Source organism: Talpa europaea (assembly GCF_964194135.1).
Source record: "Talpa europaea genome assembly, chromosome: 4".
NCBI classification, from domain to species: Eukaryota; Metazoa; Chordata; class Mammalia; order Eulipotyphla; family Talpidae; genus Talpa; species Talpa europaea.
The window spans coordinates 26,084,701-26,101,194 of record NC_140070.1 but is presented as its reverse complement, the minus strand read 5'-3'; positions in this window follow the sequence as shown (position 1 = coordinate 26,101,194).

Sequence of the window (16,494 nt, the reverse complement as noted above, 5' to 3'; positions counted from 1 at the left end):
GGAAAAAGTAGGAAGGATATTGGGATGTTTCTTCCCTAATCCTCTAGTTTACATGAAGTTGTGATACCTGGAAAGCACTATAGGCATCTGCTGATCAGGAGGTTGCGGCAGAGCCAAGTCTTCAGAGGGAAACAAGCTAGAATCATCACCATGTTTGTTTCCACTCTCCTCACCCCCAGCCCTCAGCTCCTGTCCTCTGTGGAGCTCTGTCTTATGGGGGTTTGTACGTTATCATATTATTTAGTCCCATTGAGCTGAGGTCTCCATTGTTTGCCAATAAAACCCTGTAAGTGAGCAAATGAGTGGAAGAACTGAGATTTGAACCCATGCTGCACACAATTCTGAGAATGTGACCTAGTAATTCATGTGGAAAAAAGCTTCAGTTTCATTAATAAGCAAAAAAAAAAAAAAAAGAAACCAAGGAAACTTAAGCAAGATTGAGATTGTTTTTTAAAATGATTATAAGAGCAAAGATTTTTTTTTTTGAAGATTTATTTATTTATGCATACAAGAACTGAGAGGTACAGGGGGTGAGAGGATTCACCAGAGACAGAGTGGGGAACAGAACAGGCAGACTGACTGAAATACACTGCTGAGGGGATCAGTGGGCAAGTCAGGAGAGGTCTGCTGTGCCATGTGGGTAGCTCCCTGGCTGGGGATCAAACTCGTGCTGCAGTGGCTGTGGGTAGCTTCATAGGTTGCGTCTTACGCCTTGTGCCACCAGGGAGGCCTGCAAAGATTTTTTTTAATTTTGCTGGTATCTGAGAACATATCAGCACTTATGAAGTGGCGACAATAGCAATTATTTATTGAGTACTCACTACATGGCAGTTCTGTGCAGAGCAAGAAAATGGATTTAACACTTAAAAGAAGCAGGGAAATAGGTATTATTACCTTCAGTTTAAAGATAAGGTTGAGGGGCCTCCCTGGTGGCGCAAGGGGTTAAGATGCAACCTATGAAGCTATCCACAGCCTCTGCAGCATGAGTTCGATGCCTGGGCAGGGAGCTACCCACATTGTGCAGCAGACGTCTCCTGACTCTCTCTCTATTCCCCTCAGCAGTGTATTTCTGTCAATCTGCCTGCTCTGTTCCCCATTCTGTCTCTGGTGAATCCTTTCACCCCCCACAACTCTGGCCTGTACTCCAGCTCTTGTATGCATAAATAAATAAATCTTTAAAAAAAAAAATAAAGATAAGGTTGAGAGAGACCCATGGATTTTCTGAATTCTCAAAGGTGCACCAGGCACTTCTCCAGAGTCCCATTGCTCTACATGTGAACCAGCCAGTGCCAAGTGGACTATTAAAATAGGGGTATGAAAGAATATGGTACAAATTTAATAAAGTTTGAAATCTGATATCAAAAAGAACTATTGGTATTAAGGTAGTCACCACAGGGAAGCATCCATCCATTAGACTTCCTACCACACATCTTTAACTAGATATTGTATGTGTTTTTAAAGTTAATTCTGTGGGGGGTGCGTGGCACTCCAGGCTCTTACCATTGGTGAAGTCCTTTAAGGGTATCCAAAACCCTCTAAGGGTCTAATGCTGGTCTACAACCAGGATTCAACCCGGATCTGACTCCAAAGCCTGTGCTTATAACAAAGACTACTGAGACTTAACCTAGAAAGCCACTTAGCAAATTAAATCAATAGACTTGAAAACATATTTCTTAACCTATTAAATTAAATATTGTGAAAAATATATAAAAGCTGGAAGAATAAAGGCGGTCAAGGCAGAATTTGTTTATACCAGTAAAAAAGTAATTAGAAATTAATAAATACAAATGTTTAACCATAGGGGCCTTGTTAATCAAATTATGTAATGCACAATTTAAAATAATGTTTATGAGGACTTCATAATGAAGTGGGAAACTGATTTAATTATACCATGTCAAATTGGAAAAAGCAACATAAAAGTATTTATAAAAAGGTGTCAGAACTGTGAAAAAGGAAAGTTTAAATGTGTAGGGGAAAGAGAAACGAAGCACCCTTAACAATGTTAGCAGAGATTGGATCTTGGTGTGATGGGTGATTTACTTCAATTTTATATATATATTATTTATATATATATTTAAAGATTTATTTGTTTATGTATATAAGAGCTGGGGTGCAGGCCAGAGGTGGGGAGGGGGTGAGAGGATTCACCAGAGACAGAGTAGGGAGCAGAACAGGCGGATCCACTGAAATACACTGCTGTGGGGAGCAGCGGGCAAGCCAGGAGAGGTCTGCTGCATCATGTGGGTCACCTCCCTGGGCAGGGATGGAATTCATGCTACAGTTGTTACAGGGTGGTCCTCAGGAAAGGGGGAGGTTCCAGGTTTCCTGTCCCATCCAAAAGAAGGGTGGAGCTGAGAGAGAGAAGAAGATGCAGAGGAGACTGAGGAAGGAAGGAAGCAGTATGGACAGCCAGAAGGAGACCTGGAGGAGGCATATGGAGCCTAGAGACCCATGAAGAAACTATACTTTTCTTTTGGTTGTGGACTGGGTGACAAAGATGTGGGTGAGAGAACCGTGGGGAGGTGATGATGGTGGTTTTTGTCTTGCTGTTGATTTTGCTCTTTTCCTCTGAGACTTGTCTGGTTGTTTCTGATCCTTTTCTGTGGGTCCCCACTGGAAGATGCCTTAGACTTGTGGCAGGCTTTGGGGCCTTATTCTGGGCCAATCCTTCTTGGGTGGACTTTTACCCACGAGGGGATGGGTAACTTTGGGTGCTTGATTTAGAAACTAGATTCTTTGCCTTTCCTGTATTGTTTCCTAATTGCATTAAAGTTCCTTCCCATTAAAGTCTCATATGTTTTGTGTTGATGCAGCGGATGGCAGAAACTATTTATAGCAGGCAAGTTTGCGGGGTCTGGGGTGCCCCTCTCCCTGCCCTGTAACAGTATGCTGCAGTGCTGCGGAAAGCTTCATAGTGCTGAGGCTTAACCCCTTGTGTCACCAGGGAGGCCCCTCCCATTTTTTACATTTTTGTGATGAGAATTTTTTCCTAGTGAATATTACTTTTAGAGTAGAAATCATTCTAAAAATTTTCGTTTTTAAAAAGGCATAAAGACCTTCATAAAGGTCATTATTTAGGCAGTAAACATTACTGAAGAATGGAGAGGCTTCCACATCCTGATATTGTCATTGTGATTCCTTGGTGCTTAAAGCAAAGGAAACGCTGTGGCAATCCTTTGCTCACAATTTCCAGTATAACCTGATCTCAGACACTTTGCTCCACTCTAGGCTCATGTGATTCAATATTTGGGTCAGAATGCTTGGTCATGGTAGACTTATTCACAACATCCTTATGAAGCATCTGAATAGGTACTTGTGCTTCTGGATCACTAATCACAATAATATAGAGGGTGGGGTAGAGAGGGGACATAAAATTCAAAAGAAAATACTATAATGAAGCAAATCTACAAAACTCATTATTACAGTTTATTAAAGCTCATTCCCTCTTTTTGAAAACTCTTTCCTCTTGGCGTCTATTTATCACCCACTAGCCTCCTCTGGTATTTCTCCCATTATTCTGGTTGTTCCTTCTGTCTTCTTTGTGGCTCCTTGCTCTGCATTTTTCCAAATTATGAACTTCATCTTGTTATCATACCACACCCACCCATCAAGGCATCCATAGTCTTCTACCACAGCCCATGCTAACATTTAAAAAAAAATTTTTTTAAAGATTCATTTATTTATGCATACAAGAACTGGGGTACAGGCCAGAAGTGCAGGGGGTGAGAGGATTCACCAGAGACAGAGTGGGGAGAAGAACAGGCAGATTGACTGAAACACACTGCTGATGGGAGCAGCGGGTGAGACAGGAGTGGCTGCTGCGCCATGTGTGGGTCACCTCCGGGGCCAGGGATCCAACAGTGGTTGCCCATAGCTTGATAACACTGAGACTTTGACACCTGCACCACCAGGGAGGCCCCCATTCTAACATTTTAAATGTTCTTTCTTAGATTGAATACTTCCTCCACCCTCTAATCCCATATAGTAACCTCCTCAGGCAATGACATGACTTAAATTTATAAAAACCATTACTTTAACTAGACAATTGGCTTTCTGTGACACTAAGTGAAAAAGATGGTGACACCACCAAGACCATAAGTATCCCATTGTTATTTGTTTCCTCTTTCACAGCAAGTTACAGAGTTTGATGATGACTATTATTATTCTTCATTAATATCAGCTACTGGTTTAGCCTTTAGACCAATTCTTTTTTTTTTTTTTTTTGCTCCAAGGTTCAAACAAAGGGAAGCAGACATTATTCTGTGTTCATTAAAAATAGACTTGCATTACATTCCTCCATGAATTTCATACATAGTGCTATGTGAAAGCCCCTCACAAACAATAAATGCATGAATCAGTGCCATCCTCCCAGGCACAGAGGTGTCATAGAGCAAAGGGGCCTGACTGGAGCTGTGAACACATCTGTCCCCATTGCAGCAGCGCCATCTGCAGTGTGCAGCTGGATCCCCTCCAAGGACTCACGGACTCGCTGCCTTCCTTAGAACTTTTATGGGTATGCTGTTTGAAAGTACATTCATTCCACATGCAAAGGCTGGCTACATATGCACACCAACAGCCCATGTGCATGCAAAAATGTGCAGATGGGTAATGGAAAATGAAGCCAAGGGTTTGGTGCTGAGACAAATTATTAACCCCGGAATTCCTACAAGCCACAATGGAAAAACAGCCTCTTCGGACTGGTAACTGGAATTATTTTAGATTTCAGAAACTGTTACTTAATGAAAATGTAAGAAAAACATCTTTTAGAACTTTAGTGTCTTGCTTTGTTTTTGGCTTTGTTCTTTTTGAAAACAAACATCTGAATTTCAACCAATAACCCCATCACCAAATTGAGCTTTTCTCTAAGACTCCTACCACATGTGAACTACTGACCTTAGCTGATATGATGCAAGATACCGATGAAAAGCCTTCTTTAAATGAGTTAACAGCTGCATGATTCTTTCTAGGAAGCAGAAGTGGGTAGAATTTGAGGTATTAGATAACACATTTCCAAATATTTAATATGCCCATAGTATTTATAAATATATAAGAGGTCTTACAGCAGGTATACCAAACCTTTCTTTTAAGATTATTTCAGACTAGTGTATAGAATTAAAATACATAGACTTTCAGAATATATTTAGGTCTAAGGGCTATCATAATTAGTTATCTTTTCTTATTTTTCCTTATGTCCTTTTTTAAAAAGTCAAATATAATTGACATATGCCATTGTGTTGTTCATTTTAGGTGTATAACATAATGATAGCTATATTTAGATATTGCAAAATGATTAGTTAACATTCATTACCACACAGTTACAAGTTTTTCTTTCTCTTTTATTTATTATTATTTTTTATAGAGTCATTTTTATTTATTTGTTTGTTTGTTTGTTTGTTTTGTTTATACAAGCACTGGGTACAGTCAGAAGCGCCGGAGGGTGAGAGAATTCACCAGAGCCAGAGCGGGGAGCAGAGCAGGTAGAAGGACCGAAGTACACTGCTGAGGGGAGCAGCGGGCGGCAGGAGAGGTCTGCGTGCCATGTGGGACCCTCCTCCAGTGGCTGGGGAGCAGCTGGGGATCGAACCGGCGCCACAGAGGCCGCGGGCAGCTTCGCAACCCAGCGCTCAACCGCTGCGCCACCGGGGAGGCCCAAGTTTTTCTTTCTCTTGATGAGAACTTTTAAGGTCTACTTTCTTACCAACTTCCACTACACATTACATTATTTTTAGCTGTTAGAATCAACTCTTCTTCGTGCAAGGGGTTAGCAGAACCATGAAGCAATCCACAGCCTCTGCAGCACGAGTTCGATCCCAGGCCGGCCAGGGAGCAACCCACATGGTGCAGCAGACCTCTCCTGTCTCGCCTAATGCTCCCCTCAGCAGTGTATTTCAGTCAGTCTGCCTGTTCTGTTCCCCACTCTGTCTCTGGTGAATCCTCTCACCCCCTGCACCTCTTGCCTGTACCCCAGTTCTTGTATACATAAATATTCAAAGAAAAAAAAAAAGAATCAGCACTTCTAAATGAAGTTACATGCAGTTTTTGCAGTACTCTCCCAAATAGAATTCACTTGGAATCCTCTCCATGGATATACTTATTTGTGAGTATATAGAGAACCCACCTATTTTACTCTCTTCTTTAGCTTATCCCCTCAAACAAACAGTCACAACTCAACTAAAAAAATTTTGAGAATATTGAGAATCTTATATGTATACACCTATGCATTTTTCTGAGATACTGGTGGGTGATAGCTGTGGCTCTGAGCCCCTTGAACCTCACTCACCGTCCACAGGGGAAACATCCCTATAGGCTCTGATGAGTGCTGTGCGGGGGCCAGGATAGCATGCCTTGAATTCACATGGCAGGCAGCCAAACCAAGTGTAGGGATTAGAGAAGGGCTGCTCAAGAATAATATTTAAGAGGATTATATGACTAAACTTACTTCAGGGACAGGACAAACTGGACTTGATCGACAGGACAAGAGGTTTCCAAGAATAGGTCAAGGATAATGCCAAGTTACTTGGGCATTACCAGATATGAATTAAAATAGGAAACAATAAAGAAAGAGAATGTTTGGGAGTGTGGGGTGAGGACAAGTGTTCAGTTTCACAATTGAATTTGAGGGTTCTCCTGAGAGATCAGAGTGGAGTCTCAGGATACAGGGTGTGAAGAAAATTGTGTAGGATCTGGGAGAGTCATTAGCATTTTGGACAGCAATAAAGGCCAAGAAAGTGAATGAGACTGCCCAACAGGAATGGGCAGAGGGACCTCCTGGTGGCAGCTCCCGGGTTGAGCACAGTGCTGTGAACTCGTCCGCAGCCTCTGCAGCACGGATTCGATTCCCGACTGGCCAGGGAGATACCCACATGCAACAACAAACCTTGTTCTTGTCCACTGCTCCCCTCAGCAGTGTCTTAGGTCCGTCTGCCTGTTCTGCTCCCCGCTCTGTCACTGGGATGGAAGTGGACAACATAGGAGCCAGATTACACTGGTAGACATTTGAGTGAGGGTTCAGAGGAAAGAGGCAGAAGTTTGGCAATGAATGGGGATAGACAGGGGTAGCTGAAGGGGTTAATATTTAGGGATTAATGTTAGACTGATGTTTCTTAATCCTGACTATACATTGGAATCATCTGGGGAGACTTAGAAAAAATTTCTGACATATGGATCCCACCCTGGCAATTCTGACTTAATTGTTATGAGGTACAACCTGGGCAACCATACACTTCTAAAAAGCTCCCCTGGTGATACTGATGAGCAACTAGTAGTGAGAACAACGGGGAGACAAGAAATAAGTTCTTTTAAAGATAGGAGTGAGTTAAGTGTAAATGTTGAAGAACTGAGCCACAAGAAGGAGCAGCTGAAGATAAACAGAGGCAGAGGTGATGGTAATGACATCAGAATTCCTGGAAGGGAGGTAATCAGTGAGACAGAAGGTGAGACTTAGAAATGAGGAGGAGTACTTCTCTTATTTGGCAGGAGAAAGGGATACACAGAGGAGTGAATCAGGGCTGAAGTTCTGCCGGCAGGAGGTTGAGGAGGCCTCAGGAGGCCTGGGATCTCCGGGAACTAGTGGGGGAAGGGGTGAGATTAGCCTCTGAAGGAGAATGGAGAGGCAACGTTGCAAGCCTGGGTTAGGTTAGGGGTCCCGAGCTGTGTCAGCTGTATGACACTGATGGTTCTCAGCAGAACATTAAGAACGTGAAAACAGAGCTTCTCCCTGAGCATGAGGGTTACATTCTTGATATCATGTTGGAAGGGGATTAAAAGTTGGAAAGTTAAGACTCTGGGAAGCAGTTGGTGATGACTGGGGAGGGGAGGGAGGTATGTGGCTGCAAATTCACCAGTGAAATTCCTTGTAAATAGCTACATCTTCTGAATCCAAAACAAATGAACCAGCAAAAACTTACATCAATAATTATGGGGCCTCCATAATTATATAGACTATGGGGCCTCCCTGGTGGCACAAGGGGTTAAGACACAGCACCATGAAGCTATCCACAGCCTCTGTGGCATGATTTGGATTCCCCACCAGGGAGGTGACCCACATGGCACAGCAGACCTCTCCTGTCTCGCCCGCTGCTCCCTTCAGCAGTGTATTTCAGTCAGTCTGCCTGTTCTGTTCCCCACTGTCACTGATGAATCCTCTCACACCTCTGGCCTATACCCCAGTTCTTGTATGCATAAATAATAAATCTTTAAAGATTTATTTGACTATCGACATTCTACATGTTTCAAGTAAGTAAAATGTAAAAATCTCTATATTTTTAACTACTGTTTGTGTCCTGAAAAATGCTAAAGTATCTCCCTCCCCTGTAGTGTAAACCTCTCCTGCAGGCTGACTACCCACTTCCCACACTTGGTTTAGTCCAGAACTCACTGCCTTAATGCTTTTATAATCAAGGGACTCAGTGTCTATGTAGACACAATCTGAACATTTTGAAGTTATGAAGTAAGTGTGTATAAGGTGAATCCATGAATACTGGAGTTTTCTGTGAGACCACCTCAGCTTAGTATGGAGGATGAACAATTATCTCTTTCTGCAGGAGCTCAGAGATTTTCCAGGATATAGGACCTGAAGATCTGAAACTTAAGAGTCTTGGGCAAAAGAAGGTTGGCCACTTATCTGCTCTGTCCCCTACAACAACCTGTAGCTCCATATTGGTGACGTGGCCTGAGAGATCAGCAGAGAAGGGGATCTGTGTTCCAGGTTCCAGACAGGAAGCCACAGGTGGAAGGAGACGCCAAGATCACAAACTCTTCCATTACCTTCCTTCTGCTCCATCTAGTTTCTAGTACAGCATCGTGGGGGACCCCCTCGCAGTTACCTCCTAAAATCCCTGTCCTTCTTTGCCACCACTGTCCTTTTTGATGAGACTGCTCTGGCAAATCTTGGCTCAAAGACATTTTTTTTTGCTTGTTTTGTAAGCTTCTGCCTTTCCCAAACCACACTTCTTTCTTCTCTCATCCTCAGATAAGCTGAACTAAGTCAAGCACATACCTTAATTATAGGCCAAAGCTCTTCTTGATTAAAGAATTTTAAACATCTCAATACAAAGAGGGTGCTTTGCTCTTTTTCTAAGAGCTGCCTGACCTCTTGTGCCCTTTGACAATAGCAGCTCGGTTTTTATCAGGAAGAAACTGCTTTTTCATTCCACGATGTGCTTTGCTTAGGGCCAATTTTTAATGATCAACAGATGAAAAGCCACATTCCTGAGGGAGAATAAAAGGAGTTTGTACAATAGACTGAAGGAATAGGAATTTTATCTGCATTAAATCTTCAACCCATGTTTGTTGACTGGATGAATGAAGGCAAAGCACATTTAACAATTGAAAAGTTTCACCTTACTACCACAGTCATTTTTTTCTGCCTTAATGAGCATGTGCATTTGCAACCATAGGTGTGAAACTCTGCATCAGGTGATGGTGTACATAAAGAAAAATAGTAAGTGATGACTGATGAGTGGAAGGTGGTAAGGTAAGGAAAGAAAATAACAACAAAGGTCAAAGGAACTTATTCCAGAATACCTTTTCTGATGCCAACAGGTGAGTCAGTCCAATTATAAATTAGAAAGGTATTAAATATGTATATTTGGGTTGACATCTGAGAGGGGATAAAGGAGAAGTGAATAAATTCTATGGATCCTGTGTGAAACTCCTTTTTCTAAGGAGATTTTTATTTCAGTTACTTTTAAAGGTGTTTTCCAGGTCTCATGTGATCCAGTCTCTATTCCAAGTCACCTTCAAAAGAAAAGAAGGGCCTCCCCTGGTGGCGCAGGTGGTTGAGCGCAGCACTGTGAAGCTGTCCGCAGCCTCTACAGCACCGGTTCAATCCTAGCCGGCTGGCGAGGGTCCCACATGGCGTGGCAGACCTCTCCTGCCGTGCCCGCTGCTCCCCTCAGCAGTGTATTTCAATCAGTCTGCCTGTTCTGTTCCCCACTCTGTCTCTGGTGAATCCTCTTACCTTCCCGCGCATCTGGCCTGTACCCTGGTTCTTGTATAAATAAATACAAGAGGGGAGGAGAGGGGAGGGGAGGGGAGGGGAGGGGAGAGGAGAGGAGGGGAAAAAAGTCTGTCTTTGGAAGTCTTGAAGACAGATGCACTTCTTACCCAGGACCCAGGATAAAGCAGTCTAGAAATCTAACTTGGTCTTTGTTCTGTACAGCTCTGTGTTCACAGTGCCTCCTAAGATCTTTCCTAGCACTCTGGTCCATACCCTTGGCCTTCTCCGTTCCCATCCTCCTTTCTTAGCTGTGGTGACAGTCAGGACTCTGCCCCTAATTACCTGCTCTGGCCAGGCTGCTCTGGTTGCTGGAGAACTCTCTATTCATCCCCCGTCCCATTTCTCCTTGCTTCCCATAAAGCAGAGCAGCTGGTAGAGTGCTATAGGAAGAGCTGTTCCTGCCCTCTGATTGTTGTGTGAAAAGACTGTGGAACATTTCTGGTCAGCAAATTCTCCACTTCCTTCTACATGTGTCCCTGGGTGCGGATAATTGTGTCTGGAGGTATCCTCGATAGCTGGGGACAGAGGGACTCAACACAGTAGATGTACAGTGGGTGTACTCCTCTTTTCCTAGGGGTCAGTCCTCTAGGGGCATCTGTGGTAACTGAAGTGTGAAACCCTCTGAAGTGTCTTTGTCTGGCTTCTACCAATTAACACTCCCTCCCTCCAATTTTGAAAAGGCCAATAATAGGTTTCAAGCAAGGAACATTTATTGTGGGTCACACAATGGGAAAGGGGCAGCAACTTCCCTGAGTCATACTGTTGACCAGAGGGGAGTTGGGTTACTGGTTTTATGGGGAGTATGGGGGAGCAGCATCATGGTGTGTTTTAGGCTGAGCTACACCAGGATACATGCTTCTTCACATGCCACATGTCTCACTAGCATCTTAAGTCTCTAGCTAGGGGTGTGTGTTTTAGCTTGCTAGTGTGTCCCAGTTTCCTTCTAGGTCAGGTCTTCTCCCATCTGCATTTGTGAGGCCATTTGGGTTCAGCTGGTTCTGGAACCATTGCCCAAAAGCAGGAAGGCTCTGCAGGGTGGAGAGTCTGTTTCTCACTGGTGACTGACTGACTTTCCAATAGCCTGGGGGCTCAATAACTGGTGGGTTAGGCATTCAAGGTCTAGGTCCAAGTGGTCCCATAACAAAACTCCAAATCTGGGCCTCCCTGGTGGCACAGGGGGTTAGGCACAGCACTATGAGGCTGTCTGCAGCCACTGCAGCACGAGTTCGATCCCCGGCTGGCCAGGGAGCATCCCACATGGCACAGCAGACCTCTCCTGCCTCGCCCGCTGCTCTCCTCAGCAGTGTATTTCAGTCAGTCTGCCTGTTCTGCTCCCCACTCTGTCTCTAGTGAATCCTCTCACCCTCCCGCACCTCTGGCCTCTACCCCAGTTCTTGCATGCATGCATAAATCTTTTTTAAAAAAACCCAAATTCATCTATGTTAACATTTGATCTTGTTAAATGTCAACCTAAGCAAGTCTTGTCCTTTCCCTTTGAAAGCACTGTTACAGCCTTCATGTTCAAGTTAGTTCTCCTTGGCTTCCCACCCTTCCCCATTCTGATTGTTTTAGGCCTTATGAATGTTATCCTTTCCTCTTACCTTAAACCTCAGTAGAGTTGTTCCTGGTTCGTATTTGCGATTGTACTTATCGGTGTGTTTAATCACTTTGGCCCAGTATCTCCACTTCTAGAACTTTATGCCAAAGAAACTATCAAAGATAAAAATATTTACACTGAATATAGGAGTACTTATAATATCAAAAATGGATACAAACTAATCGCACCCCAATCAAATGAAAAATTTTTGATAAGTTATGTGATGAAATATTATTTCTTTCAGAATTTTTTTTTTAAGATTTTATTTATTTATTTATACAAGCACTGGGGTACAGTCAGAAGTGCGGGAGGGTGAGAGAATTCACCAGAGCCAGAGCGGGGAGCAGAGCAGGCAGAAGGACCGAAGCACACTGCTGAGGGGAGCAGCGGGCGGCAGGAGAGGTCTGCGCGCCATGTGGGACCCTCCTCTGGTGACCGGGGAGCAGCCGGGGATCGAACCGGCGCTGCAGAGGCTGCGCGCAGCTTCACAACCCAGTGCTCAACCGCTGTGCCACTGGGGAGGCCCTATCTTTCAAAATTTTGACACCAAAGAATATTTAATAATATAAAATACTTCTAATTCAGGTTTAACTAAAAATCATAGATGAAAATTCTATTTGAGGGCCTTCCCGGTGGCGCAGCGGTTGAGCACTAGGTTGTGAAGCTGCCTGCAGCCTCTTCAGCGCAGGTTCAATCCCCAGCTGCCTGGTGAGGGTCCCACATGGCACGCAGATCTCTCCTGCTGCCCGCTGCTCCCCTCAGCAGTGTTCTTCGTCAGTCTGCCTGCTCTGCTCTCCGCTCTGAATCTGGTGAATTCTCATCCTCCCGTGCTTCTGACCGTACCCCAGTGCTTGTATAAATAATCTTTAAAAAAAAAAAAGAATTATCAAAAAACAAACAAAATTCTACTTGAAAACTAATATCAATTTGGTGTTATGTAAATCTAAGTATGTGTGTGCACATGTGAATAACGCATGTACAATTTGATTGTTCCTGGGTAGTAGACATTTAGTTATTTATCTTTCTGTATCTTATTCTTTATTATTCAATCATAACTGAATAAATATCATACAGTAAATGAAAAAAAAAGTAGTTTTTAACAGACTGATGAAAAGAAAGCTAGAGCCATCTAGATGATTAAAAGTATGGAAATGGTTAAATAAAGGAAGGTGCATTCATAAGTTCCATCCCCAGGGAGGCTACACTGCCTGCTCCTGGCTTATGAGTGTGTAGGAGCACACCTGGTGGCTGAGGCCTGTGATCCCTCCCAACCTGCTCCTCTCTGCTCTCGTGATCCCACCATCCCAAGCAGTTCAGTGGCTGGCCTTCCTGCTTCTACTACATGTGGTCCCCAGACAGCCCCCTGCTGTTCACATACCCTGTCTCTAATCACAGTGACCGATACAGCATAGGCAACCAGAATCCCTGCTGGTAGTTTTCTTCAGGATCCATTTGGGAAATCACCATCTCCTCCACTGCAATCAGGAGCTATAAAGATAATACAAGCCACACAGTCATGTGAGGCACTTTCTTTCCAGAAAACCACCTTGTCTGTATTGAAGAGAAAGGTGCCAACACAGATCAACAGAGAGATGACAAGAATCCTGAAGACATTGGGCCTCTGATTCAGACTACTGGGACTTATTTTCCTCAGTTTATAAATTTCTCTCCCTTCCTTCCTCTTTCCAATCTTTCTATCATCTCCTTTTTAAGCTTTTTTTTTTTCCTGCTGATTTTTTTTTCTCTAAGTTTGTTTGTGTGAGAAGAGTTCTGTTAGTTGTAACTGAAGGTGCTCTGACACAAGCCGCTATATTCCTTTGGCTTTTGGAGACACCCACTTGGCTTTTGGTTGCCAAGCAAGTGTGAACTCTATTTTTGGAAAACGTCTAGATACAAGGGTTATGGCCTTTTACAGAACTTTCCTTCTCTTTTTGGATGTGTTTTGCCCTTATTAGTCATACATTTCTTTCCTGCCTACCAGTAAGAGAGTGAAATCAGAAATATATCATCTAATACTGTTTTGAAAGCATTGTTAATGACATGGGAAAATACTTGTAATATATGACCTAATTATTTCAAGTATGTAATAGTCATGGAAAAGGAAATATATCAAAATATTAACAGTGATTATATCTGAGCGATAAGATTATGAGTGATTTATGTATTACACTTTAAAATTTTATAAATGGACAATTATTTTGTGATTAGAAAATGAGTTATTAAAATACACAAATTTTAGTACATTCAACCAAAGGTCAGTTCTATAGTCATTAGAAAGAATGTTTTGAAGACAATTCAGTGACCTTAAAAAATGCTTAGAACAATTAGAAAGGCAGATAAAATTACACACAGCATGGATCTCAAGCATGTTAATTATAGATGTTCAAATATCTATAATACTGTGTAGGAAAGAATGCATAGGAAATGACAAAAAAATTGCTTCAAAATATTAATGGAACTTATCTTTGAGTTGTGAGATCAAGGTCAATTTTTGTTTTCTTCTTTAAATGTGTTCGTGATTTCCAATTTTCAGAATCAGATTTCTATTATAATTACAGTAAAGCAGTAAATTTTTACTCTGGGAGAGAAGTTTTGAGAAGTAAACTTTTTCTTTTTTAAAGAGGCATGTTGTTTTTTTTTTTTTTTTTTTAAAGATTTGTTTATTTATTTATTTATACAAGCATTGGGTACAGTCAGAAGCTCGGGAGGGTGAGAGAATTCACCAGAGCCAGAGCGGGGAGCAGAGCAGGCAGAAGGAGGGAAGTACACTGCTGAGGGGAGCAGCGGGCAGCAGGAGCGGTCTGCGCGCCATGTGGGACCCTCTGCTGGTGGCCGGGGAGCAGCCAGGGATCGAACCGGCGCTGCAGAGGCTGCGGGCAGCTTTGCAACCCAGCGCTCAACCGCTGCGTAAAGAGGCATGTATTATTTATTTATTTGTTTGTTTGTTTATTTGTTTATACATGCACTGGGTACAGTCAGAAGTGCGGGAGGGTGAGAGAATTCACCAGAGCCAGAGCGGGGAGCAGAGCAGGCAGAAGGAGGGAAGTACTCTGCTGAGGGGAGCAGCGGGTGGCAGGAGAGGTCTGCGCGCCATGTGGGACCCTCCTCCAGTGGCCGGGGAGCAGCCGGGGATCGAACCGGTGCCGCACAGGCCGCGGGCAGCTTCGCAACCCAGCGCTCAACCGTTGCGCCAGCGGGGAGGCCCGAGAAGTAAACTCTTACTCTTCCTTTTGACATAGGATGCTGGACACCTTTCCTCCTTTCCCCAGGTCAGGAGCTGAAATACTCCATCTTTGCTGAGAGTAGAGGGTAGGGATGCATTTCTATTTTGGGTAAAGACCAGGATCTTTTAAACCTTCACCAGATTGACTCTGTTGTCTTAGAGCTCAGTTTCCCCTGCTTGTACAGGCATTGAGACACATAGACATACATTGTACACACATAGACATACATGTTTATTTTTTTTTTAATTAAGCAGAATTTCTCAGAAAGGGAGGGGCAAAATATGGAAATGTAGCAAAAGAAAAATTACATAATATACTTTGAATACATGTTTGTTGCACTATTCTAAGTACTTTACATATATTTCACCCATCTTTTCAAAAACCCCTATAAAGTGGTGTAATTTCCACTAATTAACAGATTTGCAAAACAGAGCCTTAGAGAGAAACAAAATAATGAAGTGAAAAAATCCTCAGTTCACATGACCAATAAGTGGTAGAAGTGGAATTTGAGCTAGGCCTATGCTGTTCACAAGTATGTGCATGCTAAACTCTTATAAAACTGATTTTTGGATGAATTCAAATGCCACCTTAGTGGAGAATTAGTGAAACCCTTACAAAGTATGGGAAGGTAAATGTTATGTGTATACTTTGGGATATGTGTATACTTTGGGATATTTCTTTTCCTACCAGCTACTGCACGGAGCTCTGTAGGAAAGAAAGAAGTGCAAGGATATTTTCTTATGTGCTTACTGTAGAGCTCTGGAGGCATTTCCCACCTGCCCTCAATTTGTTCTATTTTGCTTGAGTGTGAAGCAGCATAAAGATCACCTCATTTTTGTAGGCTATGGGGTAACATTGAAATTAAGATTTATCTGGAAAAGTTATCTCCATTTTGCCAAAATTACCACCCATGTGATACTACTTCCTGAGGTCTCTGGAGTCACAAAGTTCTTACCCCCTTGACTCTTTGATATCAGCATGAGTGGGCAGTGCTTCCCAAGAGGCAGGGGCAGTGGAGTTCACACCAGGCAGAGAAGGGGTTGTCAGAGAGGAGGGAAGAGAACAAGGCTCATCCAGCTGACTGGAAACCACAGAAGAGAACTCTGTGAGAGAATGAGCTGTGGGAAGTTGCTTAATTCTGAAGATGGTTATGAGGTTATAAGCTGAGGAGAAAAGACTGGATTTGGCAATTCAGTAGGCCATTTCTGGAACAGATGCAGAAAAGAGTAGGAGTAGAATTCAGGTGGCAAGGTGGTTGGGAATGAGTGGGAAGTGACAAATTGAGTTCCAGCAGACTCTTTGTTTGGCAGGGAAGAGCAGGAGGGAAGTGTAAGCTGAAGGAAAGGCGTGTGTTCATGTGTGCGCACACGCACCCACATGCAGGAAATAAGAAGTCAGAGCAGGTTTCTAAATTAAGTATGAGGCAACACATAGAAGAACAACTATGCTATTGAGAGGTTATTCTGTTCCAGGCACGGTGGTAGGGCCTCACATTATTTGTTTCATTTATTGCACAAAGCAACCTTTGGATGTAAGTGAGGCTCGGAAATAGTGAGTAATTTCTCAAAATCACACAGATTAAATAGATTTTTCCAACTCTGAAGAACCATAAGCTCTAACCAAGGAAAAGAAGGGAAAGAGGAAACAATATTTGGTACAGAAATGTCCTAGGA